The sequence below is a fragment of the Macaca nemestrina genome, chromosome 10 (genome assembly GCF_043159975.1).
Source record: "Macaca nemestrina isolate mMacNem1 chromosome 10, mMacNem.hap1, whole genome shotgun sequence".
NCBI classification, from domain to species: domain Eukaryota; kingdom Metazoa; phylum Chordata; class Mammalia; order Primates; family Cercopithecidae; genus Macaca; species Macaca nemestrina.
The window spans coordinates 14,926,035-14,941,968 of record NC_092134.1 but is presented as its reverse complement, the minus strand read 5'-3'; the positions used below and the strand labels follow the sequence as shown (position 1 = coordinate 14,941,968).

The window sequence follows — 15,934 nt, the reverse complement described above, 5'->3', positions numbered from 1 at the left end:
GTATGATTCCATACACACACACAATTTCCAGAACAGGCAAATCTATAAAGACAGAAAGTAGACTATTGGTTACTTAGAGATGGGGGGGTTGGAGGGTGATAACTAAAAGGTACAGGCTTTCTTTTCAGGGTGATGAAAATGTCCTAAAATTGACTGTGGTGATGACTGCATAACTGTGACTATACTAAAAATCATTCAATTATACATTTTAAGTGAGTGAAGGGTATAGAATGTAAATTATATTATAGAGATGTTACTAAAATTCATTTTGGTGTAATTAATGTTGAAATAATAATGGTTGGTATTTATTAATCGATACTATGTGCCAGGCAGCACTAAAACCTTACATATATTATCTCCTTTAATCCCTACAATAGCTTCATAATATAATGACTTTATTATCTTAATTTTATAGAACCAACTAGGACTTTCATGGGCGAAACTACTTCCACATGGTCAGAAAGCCAGTATTTGTCAGGACCACAATTAAAACTCAGATCTAACAGCAAAGCCCATGCTCTTGATTGACATGTGGTCTATTCATATAGAAATACAGGCAATTAAACAATTCTTTACTGACTACTAGAAGAAATTACTATCACTTGCAGGCTAGGCTAAATGCCCATGTAAAGAGGCAAGTTATTCTGCTGCTACATAAAACATTCTGAAATCAAAGTTTCTATTAATAAAAGGGTATTGGGGCCGGGCGCGGTGGCTCACGCCTGTAATCCCAGCACTTTGGGAGGCCGAGGCGGGTGGATCACAAGGTCAGGAGATCGAGACCACGGTGAAACCCCGTCTCTACTAAAAATACAAAAAATTAGCCGGGCGCGGTTGTGGGCGCCTGTAGTCCCAGCTACTCGGGAGGCTGAGGCAGGAGAATGGCGTGAACCCGGGAGGCGGAGCTTGCAGTGAGCCGAGATCGCGCCACTGCACTCCAGCGTGGGCCACAGAGCGAGACTCCGTCCCCCCAAAAAAAAAAAAAAAAAAAAAAACAAAAAAACAAAAAAAAGGGTATTGGCCGGGCGCGGTGGCTCAAGCCTGTAATCCCAGCACTTTGGGAGGCCGAGACGGGCGGATCACGAGGTCAGGAGATCGAGACCATCCTGGCTAACACGGTGAAACCCCGTCTCTACTAAAAATACAAAAAACTAGCCGGGTGAGGTGGCGGGCGCCTGTAGTCCCAGCTACTCAGGAGGCTGAGACAGGAGAATGGCGTAAACCCTGGAAGCGGAGCTTGCAGTGAGCTGAGATCCGGCCACTGCACTCCAGCCCGGGTGACACAGCGAGACTCCATCTCAAAATAAATAAATAAATAAATAAATAAATAAATAAATAAATAAATGGGTATCATTTTGATATGTTCATATTGATCTGCCAATAGTTACATACATTTATTTCACATAGACTTTTTTATTTTTTGAAAAATATAGAAATGTTAAAAATCATCTATATTTTTCATTTTAAATAACCTCTGCCCTCATACCCAGATAATCATTTATTTATGCCAACATTTCAACTTATCACAGGATAGTCTGTGTTTCATCCTTGACCAGCTAGATAACCAAGATAGAAATTTGGCTTTGGTCAATAAAACTATTTTTCAAAACATGGGCCCGTGGGTCTCATGCTAGGAGAAGAGGAAAAAGAAAGTAATTAATTAAAGAAGTAAAACTGATAGTGCTAAGAGGTATTTTTTTCTTGAGACATAGCAGCCATAGGTGACAACATACATTACTTCATAGAGTTAGTCTAGTCATTTCACTAATATACATAGATCATCAACTTAAGGATCCACCCCCTTCCCCAACTCATTCTTTCATTCAACAAATACTGCTGAATGCTCACTATCTGCCATATCCTGTACTGAGTTTTGGAGGTAGAATGGGATGTGGTCCCTGTCCTTAAAGGGCTTAGGAGTCAAATGGACTTATAGACACTAAATTATAAGGACACAAATGGTAAAATGGTTGTAACTGATTGGATTATGAGGGGAAAGCAATTGTTTTTTAATATAAGGATATTATAGGGTGACCCAGCCTGTTTTTTACTTAGACGTGAAAAAGCATGCCTTTTTAGAGAAAATAAAATTAGTTCATTCAGTATGAATTGTACGAGAGAGTTGCAAGGAGAACACATGAAGCTGGTGTTGAGCCAAGAAAAACTGCAAAAGGCCCTTTAAGCCATATTAAGAAGTTTAGACTTTATCCTGAGGGAAAGGGGAACCACTGAAGGTTTATATGGGAAAAAGGATCCCTCCGCCAACAATGCACCTGTCCTAGGCAGTCATCCTGCCAATCCATGGATGCCAATAATCAAGCATGAAGTTACTACATCAATACTACTGGGAAAGTAACTGAAATCCAGCTATTTGTCAATCAGGTGAAGGAAAGCACAAAATAAGAACTCAAAAAGTGGCCGAGAGTGGCGGCTCACGCTTGTAATCCCAGCAATTTGGGAGGCCAAGGCAGGCAGATCATGAGGTCAAGAGATCAAGACCATCCTGGTCAACATGGTAAAACCCCATCTCTACTAAAAATATACAAAAATTAGCTGGGTGTGGTGGTGCTCCTGTGGCCCCAGCTACTAGGGAGGCTGAGGCAGGAGAATTGCTTGAACCCGGGAAGTGGAGGCTGCAGTGAGCCGAGATCGTGCCACTGTACTCAAGCCTGGTGACGACAGAGCGAGATTCCATCTCAAAAAACAAAAAGTTCAAAAAGTGTTTTGATTTTATTGCTTATGTCTGAGAATAACAAAAAAAGACACAATGGATTAAATCAAAGATTCGCCTTTTTGGAGACTATGCATAAAACGCAAATTATGAAACTGTGTTTAAGAAAACCAAAAAGATCTATGAACTAAACTTATGATAATTAAAATATTTTCAATCACCAAAACACATTATAAACTTTAGAATATTTTGGCTTCCATGTGAATAAAGCTATGTGCCATGGATTTGGGGGGAAAACACGGATTACAGACTAAAACCATTTTATGAAGAAATAAATATTTAAATGTGAAAATGAGACCATAAAAACTTCTAGAATAAATTACAAGTGAATATTTAATTACTTAGCAAGATACCAGAGGCAAACCCATAAACTAAAAATCAATAAACTTGACTATATATAATTAATAACTTCTTTATCTTAAACATGTAATGAAGGGAATTCTGCTTCTAGCCAAGATGGAGTAACAGGGGCTGGATTTATTACCTGCCACCAGGAACAATTAAAACACTGGACAAGGCCACGCACAGTGGCTCATGTCTGTAATCCTAGCACTTTGGAAAGCCAAAGTGGGCAGGTGGCTTGAGCCCAGGAGTTCGAGACCAGCTGGGGCAACAATTTGCATCTCTATAAAAGATACAAAACCTTAGCAGCTGGGTATGGTGGCGTACACTTGTAGTCCCAGCTACTCAGGATGCTGAGGTGGAGGGACCACCGGAGCCCGGAGGTCAAGGTTGCAGTAAGTCAAAATCATGCCACTGCACTCCAGCGCAGGCAACAGAGTAAGATCCTATCTCAAAAAACAAACAAACAAAAACACTGGATAGAACATACAAATGATGGTATTTGAAGACAATGGATATCAGGCAAAGAAAGACAATGATCCCTGACAGAAGATAAGCAACTGATGTAAGCCATCAAATGTTTGAGCTTCAGGCCCTGGGAGAATTTCTAGGCCATGGTGCCCAGAGGGGAAATCCAGTTAGAGCCTGGTGAACTCCCTGAGTTGAGGAGACAAAGATGACAGTCCGGGTTGACCAAGGTGGGTAGAGTTGGCAGGGCAGAGTACCAGGTAGAAGAGAGCAGCACAGAAACGGGATATAGAGATTTGCATAGGGTTCCCCTCAAGTCTTCAGCTGAGCACTGATTGGTGCATGCATATGAGAAAACTACCTTAGACCAGGGGAAAAAACGATCTGAAAGGAATAGAGACTGCAGTACCTATAGCTCAAAAAGGGCTGTGAACAGCACTCATTCCCCCTAGCCAGGATAAAAAATCTCAATTCACAGAGCATTCTGGAGGCTACTCAGAAGAGTCTTGCCTTCATAGTAGGGACCCTAGACTAAATGCTGGTCTGTGATGCCTAACAAATTTTATTTTGTCTATTTTTTATTTGTGAGACAGGGTCTTGCTCTGTTGCCCAGGCTGGAGTGCAAGGGTACAATCACGGCTCATTGCAGCCTCAACCTCCTGGACTCAAGTGATCCTCCCGGCTCTGCCTCCCAAAGTGCTGGGATTACAGGCATGACCAACTGTGCCTGGCTCTAACAAATTTTAAAAGCAAGACCTAAAAGGATGAAATTATTTCCAAATAACTTAACTGTGTTCCAGAACAAAGTCCAAGGATACTTAAAGGAATATAAAAATATCCAGTATTTAAAAAGGTAAAATTCACAATATCTAACACTCCACAAAAAATTACCAGGTATGCAGAAAAGCAGGCAAATATAATTCATAATGAGGAGAAAAATAATTGAAACCAAACCATAATTGATATAGATGATATATGTTAAAATTAGTGGTCAAGGACATTAAAACATTTAATATAGTTGTATTCCATACAGGGAAAACGTTGGGGAAAATATCAAACATGTAAAGCAGACACAGACAAAATATAAAGCAGAGACAGATTCAAAGTACCCTTATTTTATGCATATATATATATATTCATTTTGAGATGGAGTCTCGTTCTGTCGCCCAGGCTGGAGTGCAGTGGTGCAATCTCAGCTCACTGCAACCTCTGCCTCCCAGGTTCAAGCAGTTCTCCTGCCTCAGTATCCCAAGTAGCTGGAATGACAGGCATGCGCCACCACATCCAGCTAATTTTTGTATTTTTAGTAGAGACAGGGTTTCAGCATGTTGACCAGGCTGGTCTCAAACTTCTGACCTCAAGTTATCCACCTGCCTCGGGCTCCCAAAGTCCTGGGATTACAGGTGTGAGCCACCACACCTGGCCCTCAAATTAGACCTTTAGAGGTGAAAGCTACGATGTCTGAGATTTAAAAATCCTCTGCACGGGAAGCATAGCAGAGGAGACTGCCGAAAAAGGGGCTACTGAACTTGAAGACACAACAACAGAAACTATCCAAAATAAAACAGAAAAAAGACTAACCAAAAAAAAAAAAAAAAAAAAAAAACAAACCCGTGACCCAGAGCATCAGTGAGCTGTGGAACATCTTCAAGTGGCCTACTGTATGTCTAAGTGGAGCCCCTGAAGGGGAGGAAAGATATCAGGACAGAAAAAATTATTTGAGGAAGTAATAGTGGAGAAAATTATGAATTTGATGAAAAGTATAAACCCACAGATCCAAGAAGGTCTCTGAACCTCAAGCACAAGAAATATGAAGAAAATTATATGAAGGCACATCATAATCAACTGCTCAAAACTTGTGATAAAGAGAAAATCATAAAAGTACCCAGAGAAAAAAGGCATGTTAAATACAGAATCAGGAAGGAGGCAAGGATGTTTACTTGCAACACTTACATTCAACATTGTGCTGGGGCTGGGTGTGATGTCTCATGTCTGTAATCCTAACGCTTTGGGAGGCCAAGGCTGGAGGATGACTTGAGACCAGGAGTTTGAGACCAGCCTGACCAATATAGCAAGATCCTCTCTCTTTACAACACCAAACCAAACCAAACAAAAACATTGTGCCAGATGCTGTACAGGTGCAGTAAACAAAAAAGAAACAAAAAAGCATAAAGACTGAAAAGGAAGAAGTAAGACTTTTTATTGTCAAACAACATAATCATCTGTCAAAAAATTCAATGGGATCTACAAAAGCTACTAGAACTTATTAGCTTATTAAAAAGTACAGAAGATCAATGCATAAAATGATTACATTTCTTTTTTATTTTTTTGAGACAGAGTCTCACTCTGCCCTCTGTCACCCGGGCTGGAGTGCAGTGGCACGATCTTGGCTTACTGGAACCTCTGCCTCCTGGCTTCTAGCAATTCTCGTGCCTCAGTCACCCAAGTAGCTAGGATTACAGGCATGCACCACCATGTCTGGCTAATTTTTATATTTTCAGTAGAGACAGGATTTTGCCACGTTGACCAGGCTGGTCTCAAATTCCTGGCTTCAAGCGATCCACACATGTTGGCCTCCCAAAGTGCTGGGATGACAGGTGTGAGCCACTGCGCCTGGCCTGAAATGATTATGTCTCTGTGTATGAATAAATGAAAATCAAGGCCGGGCATGGTGGCTTATGTCTGTCATCCCACCGCTTTGGGAGGCCAAGGCAGGTGGATCAAGAAGTCAGGAGTTCATGACCAGCCTGGCCAAGATGGTGAAACTCCATCTCTAGTAAAAGTACAAATAATTAGCCAGGCATGGTGGTGGGTGTCTGTAGTCCCAGCTACTTGGGAGCCTGAGGCAGAGAACTGCTTGAATCTGGGAGGTGGAGGTTGCAGAGAGCTGAGATCGTGCCACTGCACTCCAGCTGGGGGAACAGGGCGAGACTCCATCTCAAAAAAAAAGGAAAAAGAAAATCAAATTTAAATATCATAGTAGCATAAAAAATGTGAAATAGGGCCGGGTACAGTGGCTCACGCCTATAATCCCAGCACTTTGGGAGGCTGAGGTGGGTGGATCATTTGAGGTCAGGAGTTCGAGACCAGCCTGGCCAACATGGTGAAACCCTGTCTCCACTAAAAATACAAAAATTAGCCAGGTGTGGTGTCACACGCCTGTAATCCCAGTTACTTGGGAGGCTGAGGCAGCAGAATCACTTGAAACTGGTTTGTAGTGAGCTGAGATCGTGTCACTGCACTCCAGTCTGGGTGACAGAGCAAGACTCCATCTCAAAAAGAAAAAAAAAAGGGGGAAATACTTAGGGATAAATCCAACAAAGGATATATAAAAACTGTACACTGAAAATGACAAAATAATAATGACATAAAGACACAATGAAGGGATATACAGTGTTTATAAATCAGAAGACTCAACATTTTTCTTTAGAAACAGAAGTTGAGAAGTTTAATCTAAAATTCGTATGAGAATTCAAAGGACCCAGAATAACCAAAGCAACTTTGAAAAAGGAGGACAAAGTTGGAGAGCTGGCATAAAATAATCTCAAACTTTATTATAAAGTTACAGTTATCAAGACCGTGCAATACTGGCACAGAGATAGACAAATTAATCAGTGCAATGGAATAGGAAGCCCAGAAGTAGACCCACATATTTATGGACAGCTGAGATTTGGTAGAAGTACAAAGGCAATCCAATGAAGAAATAATTGTCTTCAGTGAATGGTACTGGAACAATTGCATCCAAATATGCAAGAAAACAGATATATTTGGTCCATACTAACAACCTGTATAGAAACTGACTCCAAATAGGTTATAGAATTAAAGGTAAATCTACAATAATAAAACTTTTAGAAGAAGGTACAGGAGAAAATATTTGTGACCCCGGGTTAGATGAAAATTTCTTAGTTAATAACCCAAAGCACAATCCATCAAAGGAAAAATTCATAAATTAACAATGTCTGCTTTTTGAAAGATATTTGAGAAAATCAAAAGACAAGCAACATATTGGGAGAAAATCTTTGCAAATTATGTCTCATAATGGGACCCCTGGATCCAGAAAACATAAAGAATTGTCAAAACTTAATAATAAGAAAATAAGAAAACCCAATTTTTTTAATGGACAAAAGATTTGAACACAAGCACTTTACCAAGTGAGATGGATGGATAGCAAAAGAAAGATGCATACTATCACTACTCATTAGGGAGATGCAAATTAAAACCCATGAGAGGCGGGCAGATCACCTGAGGTCTGGAGTTCAAAACCAGTCTGGCCAACATGGTGAAACCTCATCCCTACCACAATACATAAATTAGCCGTGTGTGGTAGTGAGCGCCTGTAATCCCAGCTACTCGGGAGGCTGAGGTAGGAGAATCGCTTGAACCCGGGAGGTAGAGGTTGCAGTGAGCCAAGATTGCGCCATTGCACTCCAGCCTGGGCAACAAGAGCGAAACTCTGTCTCAAAACTCAGTCTTTTTAATGTTAGCCATTAACATATGGAGTGACTGTAACTTTCATACACTGCTGGTGGGAACGTAAAATGGTGAAACACTTTGGAAAACACTGGGCAGTTTCTTAAAAAGTTAAACATACACCTATCGTATGATGTAGCCATTATACTCAAGTATTTACCCAAGAAAAATGAAAGCATATGTCAATACAAAGCCCTGTATGCAAATGTTCACAGTAGCTTTAATAGCCAAAATTGGAAACAACCCAAATGTACCTCAACAAATAAATGGATAATCTGTGATACATACAATGGACTGTAACTCAGCAATGAAATAAACTACAGATATACACTACAATATGAATGAATCTCAAAATAATTATGCCGTGTAAAAGAAGTCAGACAAAAAATAGTACATACTTTATGATTTCACTTATATGGAATTCTAGAAACTGCAAACTAATTTAAAGAGATAGAAATCACATCAAATGTTACCTGGGGGATGCGGGTGGCGATGGCAGGTAAAAAGGAGTAGGTAGGAGGGGTTAAAAAGGGGCATGATGAAGCTTTTTGGGAGTGATAGTGGATATGTTTATTTCCACTATGTTGGTGGTTTCACAGAATATACCTGTTAAAACAAATTATGCTCTTTAAATATGTTCACATTATTGTTGTAGAAAGATGTAATGTACCAAATTGAAATGAGTCTTGGTGTGGTAGATCATGCTTGTAATCCCAGCACTTGGGAGGCAGAAGCAGGCGGATCATTTGAGGTCAGGAGTTCCAGGCCAGCCTTGCCAACATTGTGAAACCCTGTCTCTACTAAAAACACAAAAATCAGCTGGGTGTGGTGGCACACGCCTGTAATCCCAGCTACTTGGGAGCCTAAAGTGGGAGAATTCCTTTAACCCGGGAGGCAGAGGTTGCAGTGAGCCATCATTGTGCCACTTCACTCTGGACTGGGAAACAGAGCGAGACTCCGTCTCAAAATTAAAAAAAAAAAAAAAGAAGTTAAAAGAAGTAGAGAAAATTTTTGCAAAATATTTGCCAGTTAAAAGCTATTCGGGGCCAGGCGCAGTGGCTCACATCTGTAATCCCAGCACTTTGGGAGGCTGAGGAGGACAGATCACGGGGTCAGGAGTTCGAGAACAACCTGGCCAACATAGTGAAACCTCGTCTCTATTAAAAATACAAAAATTAGCTGGGCGTGGTGGCGCTCGCCTGTAATCCTAGCCACTCAGGAGGTGAGGCAGGAGAATTGCTTGAACCCAGGAGGCGGAGGTTGTAGTGAGCTGAGATCGTGCCACCACTCCACTCCAGCCTGGGTGACAGAATGAAACACTGTCTCAGGAAGAAAAATAAAAAAGCTATTCTGAATATCAGAGAGGTAAACACACACACACATACACTTACCTACAAACTCAAAAGAGACAGGTAGGAAGCTAAAAAAAAAAAACCAACCAGGAGTGTCCATTTAAAATATGAAACACGTAACTTCACTAATGATCAAATAAGTAAAAACGGAAATAATATGACACCTCATTCCACCGACCAAATTGGCAAAATAAGAGGAAAAAAGATACTTTTTTTTGGTAAGGGTATAAGGAAATAGTTTTTTATACATTGCTTGAAGAATAGGATGCGTATGCCCTTTGACCTAGTAATACACTTTTGGGAATTCCTACAAGGCAGTTTCTTGTTTGTTTGTTTTGTTTTAGCAAAAGAGGCGAGGCATAATTAGGGAAAGCACAGAAGGAATACGACAGTGCATATGGGAAATGTGACTTCTTTGACCTATAAGTTTGGGTTTCTTTGTAGCTTGTGTTTTATCTGAAATTAGGTGTTGAAATTTTGGGTAATTTTTTATTTCCTTCTTTTTGTTTCTATGTATTTTCTAAAAAATTTTTTTGCAAAGTCTATTACTTCTGTAATTAGAAGAAGTGATACAAAACCTTTTAGGTAATTTCAAATCTAACTATAAAGTACTGCAAAAAAAAATCATAATATATATATTTCCAGAAAATAATTTGACAATAGGAATCAAGAAAGTTTAAGTAAGCTCATTTCTTTTAACCAAATAATTCTCCATATTGTAAACTATAACTGAGAAGAAAAAAAATTTTAGGAAATAAATAGAAGCTCAAAGATTATTATTTTTATTTATTTTTATTTATTTTTTTTGAGACAGAGTTTCGCTCTTGTTGCCCAGGCTGGAGTGCAATGCATGATCTCGGCTCACCGCAACCTCTACCTCCTGGGTTCAAGAGATTCTCCTGCCTCAGCCTCCCCAGTAGCTGGGACTACAGACATGCGCCACCATGCCCGGCTAATTTTTTTTTTTTGCATTTTTAGTAGAGACAGGCCTTCTTCATTTTGATCAGGCTGGTCTCGAACTCCTGACCTCAGGTGATCCACCCGCCTTGGCCTCCCGAAGTGCTGGGATTACAGGCGTGAGCCACCACGCCTGGCCAAAGATTTTTACAAAAGAATATTTTATCCCAATTTTATTAATTTTTTACTTTCCCTTTTATTTTTCTTTCAAAGATAAAAATTCATCCAAAAACCCAGAAAATGTTATTTTTTTCCATTTCTTAGGAGAAAGCTAAGTTGTATAGACAATACCTTTTTGTGTGTGGCAAATATTCTATCTTGCTCAGATTCATTTTAGCAGCAATCTTCTTTTTTCTCTTTTATAACTTCAGTCCTTTGTATTTATGATGCAACCTGCGGAAAAAGAAGAACAAAATACATAATTACCAGCAAAATTAAAGAATCAATAATTGCTCATGTAGTAGTTTTACATATTTACAAATGTAATATTACAAAGTTAAAATTTTATCTTCATCTGTTTGTGGATGGCAAATTTAAAAGGTAAGATGCTCTACAAGACGCAAACTACTCTTCCACAGGCAGTATCTGGGAAACAAATGTGTTGTTAGATTTAAGAATCTATATTGAGGCTTCCACTGGTTTGTTTGTGTCCAGGGTAACCTAATAGAGGCTACCCGTAGACAGCACTAATCTGATAGCATGCGGTAATGCTACCGATTCTCTGTCAGTAAGGCTTCTATTTTGAATTGCTTTTCCAATAAACATGATGATTTGCATTGATTACTCTACCTTTCCTTTCCTAGGCTCTCCTATAACCAATCTTCCACATTCTCCAGGTGATGATGATGATTTTTTTTTTCTTTTTTTGAGATGGAGACTCGCTCTGTTGCCCAGGCTGGAGTGCAGTGGTGTGATCTCAGCTCACTGCAACCTCCACCTCCCAGGTTCAAGCAATTCTCCTGCCTCAGTCTCCCGAGTAGCTGGGATTATAGGCGTCTGCCACTACGCCTGGCTAATGTTTGTATTTTTAGTAGAGACGGGGTTTCACCATGTTGGCCAGGCTGGTCTTGAACTCCTGATCTCAAGTGATCCACCCACCTTGGCCTCCCAAAGTGCTGGGATTACAGGCATGAGCATGATTATTTTTAAACTATCTATTAAAGAAGTACATGCCCAATGTAAAAACCTGGGAAATACACACTATTAAGAAAAAAATCTGGCACCTGTAATCCCAGCTACCCACAAGGCTGAGGCAGGAGAATCGCTTGAACCCGGGAGGCAGAGGTTGCAGTGAGCCAAGATCGCACCACCGCACTCCAGCCTTGGTGACAGAGTGAGACTCCATCTCACGCACACACACACACACACACACAAAAAGGGAAGAAAAAAAATCCATAATCCTATCCAAGCAAAACTCCATTAACAATCTGGCATACTTTTCTCCATGCACGTATTTATTTCTGCCTGCATTTTTAAAATGCAGCTGAGATCACATTATATGTATAATTTCATAGTTCACCTCTTTTATCTAACGCTATGACTATTTTGCCATGTTACCAAATACTGTTCACAAAGGTCATTTTAATGACTGCTTAATGTCTGTCTTATGGAAGAGCTGTAATTCATTCACAACCATTTCTCCACAATCAGAAACCAAGGCTATTTTCAACCTTGTGTTGAACTATTGAAAATTATCGTGTCTGGAAGATCTTGGTGCCTATTACTTATCTACATTTTGGGGGCTTTCTTGAGAATGGCTTTCTAGAAGTAGAATTATTGGGTCAAAGAATATAACAATTTAAAACCTACATCTATTGGAATAATTTTTAGAAGCTTGACTAGCATTGTAGATGAAGGCCTTACAGGAAAAAACTAGAAAAAAACTATGGACTTCCGTTTTCACATTTTTCTTGCTGAGAATATCCCACTCTTGTCTCATGCCTATACTTATAAACTGAACGTTTTCATTATTTTTGTTACTCCTTCTGATTCTGTGGCTGTGGAATGCTTTAGATTAATTGGTAGCTAAAACTTGCTTGAATTCAGCATCACATTTTACCTAACCACTAACCAATCAATCACTGCAATGTTTGCATGTCTACTTTGCTAATGTAGTCTGACTATAGCACCAATAAACTAAAATATTCCTTATGACATCATATGAACACCAGTTGCTAAATTTCTAAGAAAGTAGTTTCAGCCGGGTGTGGTGGCTCACGTCTGTAATCCTAGCACTTTGGGAGGCCAAGGCGGGTGGATCACCTGAGGTCAGGAGTTCGAGACCAGCCTGACCAACATGGAGAAACCCCGTCTCTACTAAAAATACAAAATTAGCCGGGTGTGGTGGTGCATGCCTGTAATCCCAGCTACTCGGGCAGCTGAGGCAGGAGAATCACTTGAACCTGGGAGGTGGAGGTTGCAGTGAGCTGAGATCACACCATTGCACTCCAGCCTGGCAACAAGAGCAAAACTCCATCTCAGAAAAAAGAAGGTAGTTTCAAATAAGGTATCTTACAAATCAGGAAACATTCATTCCTATAAAATAGTTTTTTTCTTTCTTTCCCTCCCTTCCTCCCTCCCTCCCTTCTTTCTTTCTCTCTCTCCCTCTCCCCTTTCTTTTTTTATTTTTTGAGACAGAGTCTGGCTCTGTCGCCCAGGCTGGAGCACGGTGGCAAGATTTCAGCTCACTGCAACCTTCCCAGGTTCAAACGATTCTCATGCCTCAGCCTCCTGAGTAGCTGGAACGACAGGCTCGTGCCACCATGCCGGGCTAATTATCCTCTCTCTAGTTACTAACTCGTCTTACATAATTAATTTTCTTTCTCTGTCATTTTTTTTTTTTTTTTTTTTTTTTTTTTTGAGACTCAGGCTGGAGTGCAGTGATACAATCTCGGCTCACTGCAACCTCTGCCTTCCGGGTTCAAGCGATTCTCCTGCCTCAGCCTTCCAAGTAGCTGGGATTACAGGCGTGCACCACCACGCCTAATTTTGCATTTTTAGTAGAGATGGGGTTTTGTTATATTGGCCAGGCTGGTCTCGAACTTCTTACTTGAGATGATCCACCTGCCTTGGTCTTCCAAAGTGCTGGGATTACAGGCGTGAGCCAGTGCGCCCGGCCCACTTTTACATAATTTTCTTAAAATGCATGCATACTCTCTTCATCTTTGGTTGCCAAGCTCTATATATGTTCTAAAATTATCTAAGACTTCTAGGAATTAAGCCTTCTCAGTTTTATCTTTTCTTTGTTTGCTTTTCTGCTACAATATTGCATTGCTATTGAGGCTGAAGACAGTATTCCTGAAGTTCATCCATTAAACCTAAAGGATATTTTCAATTTTCTTCCATTTTACTACCTCCACTTCCTTCTTCATAAATGTCTCTTGGATCCCATGAAACTGTCTTCTGTTTTTCCAAATTATTCTGGTTACACTTCCTCTTCTCTCTGATGTCTAAATGAATGTGTTCCTCTAAGGATTTCCCAAGTCCCCTGTGTGACTGCAAGCTGCTATCTTAATTTCTGCCCATTTAATGGTTTTAAGTAATACTGTGTCACTAGCCAGTACTGACAATTATTCCAAGCCCCAGTCCCGTATTTTCAAATATCTATTTGGCTTCTCCCCTAAATGGCTCACATATACCTCCCATTAACACTGTTCTCTTTCCCTGTCCCTTACATTCAATTAATCCCCAATTTCTGCTTCAAATATTTCTTTTGGCCTGTTTTTCCATTTCTCTGGCATCATATGCTGTCTCCTTTTCTTCTCCTCTTACAGCCTCTATCTGTTCTGGAATTCAAAAAACACTATTACCATAATCATCTTTCTAAAGCATGGTTCAGATAATATCATAGCTCTGCTCAAAATCCTTCAAAATTCTCACTGCTTCCTATGGGATAAAGAATAATAATAATAATAACTTTACCTAATGAACATTCAAAGCTGGCTTCAAACCACTAGTCTAACCTAAATTTTTAAACTTCATAAAATCAGGAAAAAATAAATTCCATTCAGTTACATTTTTATATATACTTTGTATTTCATTTCTCACTTGGTCTTTGTCCAAGTTGTTTCCTCTGCTTATAAGGCCCAAATCCCAACTATTCTCACAGTCCAGCTCAATGTCACCTCTATAAAACCTACTATTTTCTCCCTTTGCTTCAGTTTTCAACACACATAGTACTCTAAAACTGGATGGCAAGTGCTTCTTCAGAGGATAATTGTCTAAGTCCACATTTGGATTAATCATTGTAACCCCTGACATTTTTAAAAATAAAAACAGCATTATTGAAATATAATTCACCTACATATACTCCACCCATTTAAAGTGTACAATTCAATGGTTTTTAGCATATTCACAGATATGTACAACCATTACCAACCAGTTATTTTTAGAACATTTTCATCACCATACATACACACACAAAACCATACCCTTTAGCTATTACCCCACCCTCGCCCCACCCCATTTCCTCCATTCCTAAGCAATTTACTAACATACTTTCCATCTTTATAGATTTCCTTGTTCTGGGAATTTCATATAAACAGAATCAAACAATATGTGGTCTTTCATGACTGGCTTTTTCCACTCAGCATGTTTTCAAATCCAATGTATAGCATGAATCAGTATTTCTTTTTATTGCCAGATAATATTCCATTGTATGGATATATCACATTTTATCCATTTATCAGGTGATGGACATTTGGACTGCTTTACCTTTTGGCCATTATGAATAGTGCTACTAGAATTGTTCATGTATAAGTTTTTATGCGGATATATGTTTTCATTTTTCTTGAGCATATATACCTATGAGTGGACATGCTGGGCCCTACAGCTTCTTTAAGTAGCGGATATTCCATAAAAATCTGATGAAATCACCTTTCCTTTACCATTTCAATCTTAGAATTAAAATGATCATTCAAATTAATCCTTTCCCCAAAAGATAAACAAGAATATTTTTTCTTCTAAGAGGATAAGATGAAATAACAGGCATAAAATAAGTTTTTCCCTCTTCCTTGACCTCCTGCAACCTCAGGTATTACATTTATAGTGAGAATGTAGAACTGCGCCAAGAATGTAGTATTTCAGGTTTTAGACCCTTGGGCCAAATAAACAATCCAACTAGCTTGGAGGATGTGCAATTGAAATAATTATCTTCACAAACACTTCTTTATTCTAAGAAATGGAAACCTTCTAACAATGGTAATCAAGTAAATTATTTCTCACAGACATTCTAACTTAGTATAAGAAAGAATGGTGGCACATGCCTGTAGTCCCAGCTACTTGGGAGGCTGAGGCATGAGAATCACTTGAGCCCAGGAGGCAGAGGTTGCAGTGAGCCGAGTCACTCACGCCACTGCACTCCAGCCTGGGCAACAGGGCAAGACTCTATCAAAAAAAAAATGAGAAAGAAAAAGAGAGGGAAAGAAAGAGAAAGAGAAAGAAAGAGAGAGAGAGAGAGAAAGAAAGAAAGAAAGGAAGAAAGAAAGAAAGAAAGAAAGAAAAGAAAGAAAAGAAAGAAAAGAAAGAAAAGAAAGAAAGAAAAGAAAGAAAGAAAAGAAAGAAAGAAAGAAAGAAAGAAAATGAGTTAATGGGTGTAGCACACCAACATGGCACA

At 39.5% G+C, this 15,934-nt stretch overlaps 1 protein-coding gene across 6 annotated transcripts in view; it reads right to left on the bottom strand.

Annotated features, from left to right (window-relative positions):
• Positions 1-15,934, bottom strand: part of LOC105495041 (TAO kinase 3) — a 232,723-nt gene that overhangs the window by 110,965 nt on the left and 105,824 nt on the right. For 5 of the 6 annotated variants that reach the window (XM_071070992.1, XM_071070997.1, XM_071070994.1 and 2 more), the window contains exon 2: positions 10,612-10,713. The gene's annotated coding sequence lies outside the window, so the exon portion shown is untranslated. Of the gene's footprint in view, positions 1-5,494; positions 5,672-10,611; positions 10,714-15,934 lie in introns of all 6 variants that reach the window. The other variant, XM_071070996.1, reaches the window with a different exon arrangement.